Here is a 9,258-nt window from a genome sequence, read left to right as displayed (position 1 = left end):
ACAGGCGGTAGGCAGAAAAAGTCCGAAAATGTCAGAGCAAGTTCAGGGGTCCGAATGTTCTCGCAAAAATTCTCAAATGTGAAAATGACCGAAGTCAGCACTTCCTTTTATAGGCAAAATGAGAAGGCGAAGGGTCGCTTCCGAATTCAAATTTGGGCGGGAGAGTCTCCCGGCCGTCTGCAAGGTGACACCTGTAACGGGCCATCGCCTGTCACCGTGCGACGCCTGTCACAGGCGACACGTGACCAGTCGCGTGCCACCTGTGAGGGGCAAATGATTAGGGGATTTTTATCCACCAAGCGCCGTTTGACAAGTGGACCAACCAGGTTCCGCCACGCGTCCTCCACGGACCACTTAAGACACGCCACGTGTCCACCCATGCCAAATGGGACAACCGGCCATCAAGGCCCATTTCAGTCTAGAAGCCCGATCGGCCCTAGGTTTACCTTAAACCTAGAGAGTTGCACGCTTCCCAAGGCTATAAATACTCGATTAATCCTCATTAATCAGGGGACCGAATAATTAACGGAACGGAGGAGAAACATTACGGAACACACTAATAACCGGCTGATCTCGCTAGCAAAGCAGATCACCTACATTAAATACTCTCACCTAGAGAGACCTTATTACTTTAATTTCTGTATTAATTACTCCTTAGTCAGGTACTAACTTGACCGTTGGAGGCGGAGCTCTCAGGAGTCTCCGTTATTTTGCAGGTACAGGCGTCCGGTTCCAGTCTCGGAATTGTAGCTCTCCCGCAGGACATCAGAAAACCCCAAAACAAGAGTGATAATTCACTTTAATTTGTATCAACTAAGCATCAAACAGAAACTAACAACCTATGTAACAACCAAAATCAACAAATTTCAAAACAAAATTCATGTCATCATCAAAGAACGAGTAATCCCAAACAACACTCATATAAATTTTGACAACAAATTCGAAAAAAAAACCAACAAGAACTGAGTAGATGATTTACCTCGCAAATTTGTAGAAATTAATTCGAAAAGAGCCTAGCAAATGCTTAATCGCCTTTCCTTGAAGCGTCGAAATAGGAGTGTATTTGTTGAAGAAATGAGGAAATGAAAGGGTGCTCAACTTTTTTGGGAGAAATGATATTTTAAAATGTTCTGAGTTAAATTAATATAATCAATTTACGCGCTTCCCCACGTAAATAACCACAGTGAACTTTAACCAAGGTTAACCCTTAATAAGTAGAACATTTACTACGAGTAAAAAGCTATAATAACTTTTACCTTGCTTACCATTGGTCCACGTGGCCAAATTTACCCCTTATTTGCATTTTATAAGGTGCTTTTCAATTCAGGATGAATAGTGCCAAGTCATTTTGAAGCTTACCATCCGAGTTGTTTTGACCCGAACTTATATAAACCCGCGACTCTATTTAAATCAAGTTGATTTAAACCCGATCCGAATTTAACCCACCATATATAATTAATTATCGACTTAAAATCAGTGGCCTATAAACCACCATATACAACAATCGTTTGTCAATATATCAGTACCTCATTATTTAACGTCACACTAATATACGGAGTAGGTATGATAAGTCATCGATTATTATTATATTTCTATTTTTTCTGATAAAATTACACATGACCCGATCAAATTAGAAAATTAAAACTTCATATATCGTATAGAATAACCTAGCGGAAAAAAATTATGTTTCAACTCTATATTAACCCAATGATAAGGTAAAATCGCAATAATAACTCTGGTTTAAAAACTGCCTTATTTGGATATGAACTTGGTCAACTCGACCAACATTCAGCGAACATAGAGGAATTGAATTGAAATTGACCCTAATTCGACCCAATCCGAGTTAATAGAATATCCATTAACTTGCTGGTTATAGGGGATATTCGATCCATCAGAGTTTAATTTGCCAAAAGTTACATTGACAAGGGTTACTCATGAGGGCAATGATTACTCGATCAGATTTTAATGTGAGGGGGGTTACTTAGTCGATCAATCGGATTGGTTTTTTTTTTTTTTAATGTAAATTTGGATTTTCGGATCGGAGAAGATCGGATTGACCATGTTAAGATCTAAAAAGTGCGGTGATAATTTAGATTCCTTGTAATGTTGGGAAATCTAAAACGCGAAGTGTTGGATGATAAATAAAAATACTACTGAGTACATACTCCCGTTAAGTTTTTTATAAAAAAATAAAAAAAGAAAATAAATTAAGTACTCTAATATTATTTATTGTGTTCTACGAAGTTAGAAAAAATAAAGCAAATATTTAATTTGGGAATTTATTTGGAAAATTCGTGTACCATAAGTAAAAAAAAGGGTAAAAAAAATACAGGGGTTTGGGGGAGGTGGGAGGATTCGAACCTGAAATTGACCCTAATTCGACCCAATCCGAGTTAATAGAATATCCATTAACTTGCTGGTTATAGGGGATATTCGATCCATCAGAGTTTAATTTGCCAAAAGTTACATTGACAAGGGTTACTCATGAGGGCAATGATTACTCGATCAGATTTTAATGTGAGGGGGGTTACTTAGTCGATCAATCAGATTGGTTTTTTTTTTTTTTTTAATGTAAATTTGGATTTTCGGATCGGAGAAGATCGGATTGACCATGTTAAGATCTAAAAAGTGCGGTGGTAATTTAGATTCCTTGTAATGTTGGGAAATCTAAAACGCGAAGTGTTGGATGATAAATTAAAATACTACTGAGTACATACTCCCGTTAAGTTTTTTTAAAAAAAAATAAAAAAAAGAAAATAAATTAAGTACTCTAATATTATTTATTGTGTTCTACGAAGTTAGAAAAAATAAAGCAAATATTTAATTTGGGAATTTATTTGGAAAATTTGTGTATCATAAGTAAAAAAAAGGGTAAAAAAAAATACAGGGGTTTGGGGGAGGTGATAATTTAGATTCCTTGTAATGTTGGGAAATCTAAAACGCGAAGTGTTGGATGATAAATTAAAATACTACTGAGTACATACTCCCGTTAAGTTTTTTTAAAAAAAAAAATAAAAAAAGAAAATAAATTAAGTACTCTAATATTATTTATTGTGTTCTACGAAGTTAGAAAAGATAAAGCAAATATTTAATTTGGGAATTTATTTGGAAAATTTGTGTATCATAAGTAAAAAAAAGGGTAAAAAAAAAATACAGGGGTTTGGGGGAGGTGGGAGGATTCGAACCTTAGACCTTTAAGCTTGTTAGATTTCTTCAAAGTATTGGAGCAAGTGACCATTGGGACAGTGCTAGCACCATGTTACATTGTCCCCGAAATATTTATACATATCTAGTAACATTATTTTAAAATGGGCCAAAAAGTTAAAAACAAAATTTACTAAAAAAAAAAATTTAACATAACATATCTAATGTCATCTTCGAATTTTTAAGAAAGTAGGAAAAAATGTATTTTGGAAAGTATTTTGCGAAATTCAAGTACCATATAAAGGAAAAATAATTCGATGGGTTGGTAGGGATCGAACTCTTGACCTTCATTCTTGTTAGAGCATTGGAGTAAGTGACCATTGGGACAGTGCTAGTACCATGTTATAGGAAAAATATTTGGAAACGGACGTTTAAAAAATTGTTCGATAAATTATTTATTGTTATCGTAAAAAAATACCAGAAATTAAAAATTATACAAAGTTAGCGAAAATCCGGAATCGTGTTATATTGCTATTGCCTCAAAAATATTTATATATACTTCCTCCATTTTGTTCAAACTATTATTGGTGTAACACTATAATTATATTTATCATTAGTGCTTGTAACATAGTAATTGGTATTCAATTTCAGAAATAAAATTGTCAAAATTTATTATAAACCACATGAAAAATTTAACTACGATATATTTAGAGCAAGATTAGCCCTGAGTCTTAAGACTCAAGGTGACATCATCATTTTTTGATTTTGTGATCTTAAGACAAGACTTTGGTTTTTTTAATGCATTTAAGAAGCCAAGTCTTAACAAAATCTGAAGTGGAGTCTTGAAAAATCAAGACTCAACTTAAGACTCAACTCTACACACTATACACCGTGTTTTCCCTATATATACATCAAAACACAGTGTTTTGATGAAAAAATGTTTTATTTCTTAAATACATTAAAATCTATGTACATTTCTAAAAAAAAAAAGAAATAATTTTATGTACATTGTTTTAAAAAAAAATATATGTACGTTGTTTCCAAAAATTTTATATAGATATATACGTTGGTTTTAATTTTTTATATGCAAGAATCATTGTTTGTTCTATTTTATCTTTAACTATGTACTTATCTTGTTGCAAAAAAAAAAAAAAATACATACCAATCGAAGACTTAGAAATCGGAGAAGACAACATCAATTGCAACATGATTTGGTTGAACATTTGTGGAGTCGTTTTGGGGGAAGTGATATTTGAATTCAGATCAATTTTACATTAGTCATTTTTATTTTACATTTACAACTATTTAATGCAATATGTGTAATTTTAAAATTTCATGCATTTTAAAATCAATTAAATTCATGTAGTTCCATTATAATTGATTTTTTTTTTGCTTGATCATTTTGCTATTATTTTTCAACTATGACATCTAAATTGGGTTTGAAATTTGTTACCCCATCGTGGATATTTATATCATATTAAAATTGTATATGTTTTTCGAAAAAATATATATTGAAATATATATGTTAAAAGACAAAAAAAAATAATAAATATTTTAAAGAAATCTAAAATAAGTCTTAGGATTGAAGAGATAAATCTGATTGAGTCTTAAGTAGTCTTAACATAATTAAAATTAAAAAAATAATAAAATTTAATGTAAAATATGATGTGGCAATTAATTAAAATCTTAAGACCAGACAGGGCTAATCTTGCTCTTATATTCTTATTTATTCTAATATTTACTAAAATAAAATAAGGAACGAAACACCAATTTCATAAATAAGAAACGAAACACCAAACAAAGTAAAAATAATAATTATATATATACAATATATTATATATATATGTATATAGCTAGCCTTCCATCTACCATATCTATATATACAACTTTTTTTTTTCCTTCTTCAAGATATGATTGACAACTTTGAAAATGTGAAAATATAATTAAAAAAAATCATATTATCGCGTGGATAATATCACAATAAGATTTTCGTAGTAATAATTTGGGCATGTGGTGTAAGATAAAACCCGTGGTGTATTATATTGAAGAAAAAAATTATTATACTCCATGTAAAAAGAATAATTTTTAACCCATATAATTTCTATTGTAAATACTTAAAATGTTATGAGAATATGTTTATAATAATTGCTTTTTTTTTATCTAAAGAAATTAATGTATATATATCTAATAGATAAAAAATTGTATTGTATGCTTAATAAGATAAAACATCAGTTGCATCATAATGTTAGAGTAAGTAGTTATTAGATATAGATAAGGAAACCAAAATTCTACCTATAATTAAAAAAAACTTAACATATCAAATAATGAAATCATTAATATTTGAGTATAATATATGAGGAAGAAACATAATGATTATTTTGGAAGGGAAGAAACATTATTTTTGTAAGAATGGAATGAAAATATTATATTCAGTATTACCGCGCTAAAGGGTGTGTTGAATCTAAAGAAAAACAAATTGAAGTATTAAAAAACAAAATACCTATGATTTTAATATAGTGATACGAAGTATTTCTTTTTCATCACTTCATACTTTCGACAGACTTTTTAAGTCATTTATTTCCTTTCTTATGTTACAAATCTTATGCTTAGTCCTCTTGACGTAAAATTTATTTATGTGAGATCTTATCAAAACCGTCTATAAATTTGTTGACACAATGTTTATTTAATTAACTTCAGCAATTTTGCACTCCTTTTGACAAATTGATTATTTGTCGATCATGAAACCAAACCCGAGAATTGTACTTGTTCGATCGATTTGATAAAATCTATTCTAAATTTGAATCTAAATTAGAACCTAAACATGAATCCAAAATTGAACCTAATAAACATGAAGCCAGTCTAAAACAATCCTTACATCTCAAATCGAATCAACATTGAACCCAATATAAAATCCAATTTAAATTAACTTAACTCACATTTTACTCTAGTAATAGAAGAAAACAACCAACTATACTGTTTTCTAGTAATTAAACACGGGTCAAAACATTAATATAATAACTCTGATCATAATTCACATTAACAATTTAATCCCATAACACACAAACATCATAAATCAGAAAATATAGCATACTTATTTAAAATAGAACGAACCAAATAAGCAAGAAATTGAGCTTAATAATTGTTTGGGTCCAATTTAGTCTAATTGGGCCTAGGCATTAAATGATCCAATTAAAAGCCCAAGGTCAAGGTTCATCTCTCCAATTGTGCTAAAGTCAAAGATCAGTCCTCAAGGCAAGTCAATTGGGCTAAGGCCTAACTTCTCCATGTATGGAGAGGTATAAAAACCATCAATATTACATTTGTACATCCATTGAAGCAAAGCCTCAAGCAATTAATTATCTTGCGTAGTGTTCTCTTTCTACACACTGTACTGACTTTAGCATCGGAGGAGCCTTCCTCGACAACACCCCCGAGGCTAGTTTACGTGTGTTTACTGTGCAGGAAACCTTCGGCCCAACATTACTTGGATCGAATCTAGTCTTCTCCACTTCATCGGACCTTCGACAAGGTCCCATTGTTTTCACCCGAAACAATAATTAATATTTAACATAAAAATTAATTGTTCAAATGTGAAATTAATTTTAACATCAACAAAACAAAGGTGAAATCGTTCAAAGTAAACAAGAAATTCTTCAAAAGAGATACCATACAAAACGACTACTAAATTGTTCAAAAACCGCCATCAGACACAAATTCATATCATAATTAATCCAAGTCAACTACATACATAAAGGCTAAACCTTGTTCCAAAAACAACATCAAAATTCAAATATAATTGGCTTAGATCAATTAACCTGTTCAGTCTAATTTTTCGATGGTGGACGCAGAATGACCATAATCACCGGATCCATGCCCAGAAACCTCCTTTGACTAGTGATCACGAACGTGATATGGAGCAGGGGGGACTTCAATGCTGGGGCTGCTTGATTTCCTCTGCCTCACTGGCCACTGCCTCGGCCTTGGCCTTCGTGCCACTGGTGCCACCACCTCAACCTCCTCTCCAGGCCCACTTGCTCCACCAGCGACGGCTCCTGCAGTGCCTCCTTGTCCAGAACCTGCTTGCCCAACAACAACCCTCTTGATAGCCTTTGACTTTGTGACCCTGGGGGCTCTCTTCCTCTTGCTCTGTTCCTATTGTGTCGATTGCTCAATGTTCAGGGTCTTTTCCTTGTAAATGCTGGAAATGGAAGTTTCAACTTCGGCCAATTAACTGTGCAAGCCGTTGGATAAGGACTTATGGTCATTCAGAAGCTCCACTAACATCTTCTTTCTCATCTGAAGGAATTGCAGTTCCGAGTATTTGGGCTCATCGTGTTGTGAAAGTACCATAGACTGCTTTCCCTTGTTTATTTTCACCATTTTTGGAATAAAAAAGAGTTTAAAAATTTGTAAAATCAGGAGATAGAGTGAGAAAGGAAGTTACTGACAACTTTAGAGAAGGAGGGAGAAGGTTTATAAGATCATTGGGAAGAGGGAGAGGTTACATGATCATGGGATGACGTCATGCATAATCTTTCAACTCCCTCTCCTCCATTACCTCTAATTTTGCGGCAATTCAATTGAGTCAATGACAAGTTTTTATGTACACGTGGACCACTTATCAATTTTCATATCCCCCAATTTCATTTCTTTTGTACGAGTATTTACAACTATTAGGTACACACGGAGTACTCGTAACTTATTAAGGGTGTGTCGAAATTATATTTCGATTCAAATGTTGTGTAAACGTCATTAAGGAGTAAGGAGTAAATATTATACCGAATATAATTACAAGGACTACTTCAGTACAAGCCAAATAGGGGGACGCATAAAATCTCAAATTTTGTTAGATTTTCATTAAGAAAAATAAGATCCAAAGAAAATCATCCAAATGTTGTGAAAAAACGGAATACATAAACGCTTCATCAAATTGGTGGACACACGACGACACGTCTTAGACCGAATTATACTATGAATATGTTATTGTTTTATCTAGTAATATACGTGCACAATAATCATTTTATTAATATCCGTATCAACTTAATAAGATATGGTATAGCTCTTTCGTAGGGAGTATTTTGTAGGAAATGGGCTTTGGTAATACTCTACAATTAATGATTGGAAATTATTACTTACACAAAGAAATTAAACATAAATATTGTAAAAAAAAAAAAAGCATTGTACATTACACGTGGACCAATTATAAATTTCAATATAGTACCTAACTTAACAAGTGTGTCGAAATCAATTTCCAATTTAGAAGGTGTGTAAACATCAAGAAGGACTTAAGGAGTACATCTTATAAGGAATCTGAAATCTATAGTACTCCCTCCGTTTCAATTTGTTAGTCCCATATACTAATTTGGGTGTTGCAAAAAGATCTACCCATATTGAATGTATTCCACTTTTAACTTAGTTTTTTTTCCCTATTATATATACACATATTAAATTCTGATTAGTTACAATAATTGATTGTGAATTGATGACATGACTCTAATTAAAGAAATTATTCCCTATTATGCAATTCTGGTTGACGGTTTCCTAAAAAATAGAAAAAAAATTAATTAAGGCAAAACTCTTTATGAATTGTTTTTGACTTTAATGTTAGATTTCAAATATTCTTCTTGTCTTATTTTATGTTATTGATTCCATATGGGACTATCATATTATAACGGAGGGAGTAACATATAAAGTGAAAGGCGGTTTTGGGTGATAAATTGTACTTCCCCAAAATATGACTTTTTAAAAATATTTACAATCATTTTCCAAAATAAAAAAAATAGAAAATACTATCTTAAAATACTACCATCTTAGTTAAAATAATAATAAAAAAATACCATCCTTCCCTTTTTTATTATCTACAAATATATTTTCCAAGTAATATCATATTCAATTTATTTTATTTATTTTATTTTTTAATACAATCAAATTCTATTATTTAGCCTACATGACATCATCACCACTTTTTTTTTAATATTTTGTCCACAATTAATAAACCTACTAATATTCTTTTTAAAAAAAATATTAAACAACTTTAATTAAACAAGATTATTGTGGGAACAAAAAATCGAGTTAGAAAGATTACTTATATTGCACACGCATGCATTGTGTGCG

The 9,258-nt window shown here is 31.7% G+C and overlaps 1 long non-coding RNA gene across 1 annotated transcript; it reads left to right on the top strand.

Annotated features, from left to right (window-relative positions):
• The first annotated feature begins 1,832 nt into the window (after positions 1-1,832).
• LOC110686787 lies at positions 1,833-2,962 on the top strand. Its single transcript, XR_002504297.1, has 2 exons — positions 1,833-2,081; positions 2,901-2,962. It is a non-coding gene; the product is annotated as an uncharacterized LOC110686787 (long non-coding RNA).
• The last annotated feature ends 6,296 nt before the right edge of the window (positions 2,963-9,258 follow it).

The sequence above is a fragment of the Chenopodium quinoa genome, unplaced genomic scaffold (assembly GCF_001683475.1).
Source record: "Chenopodium quinoa cultivar QQ74 unplaced genomic scaffold, ASM168347v1, whole genome shotgun sequence".
NCBI lineage: Eukaryota > Viridiplantae > Streptophyta > Magnoliopsida > Caryophyllales > Amaranthaceae > Chenopodium > Chenopodium quinoa.
This window is presented reverse-complemented; position numbering and strand designations above follow the sequence as displayed.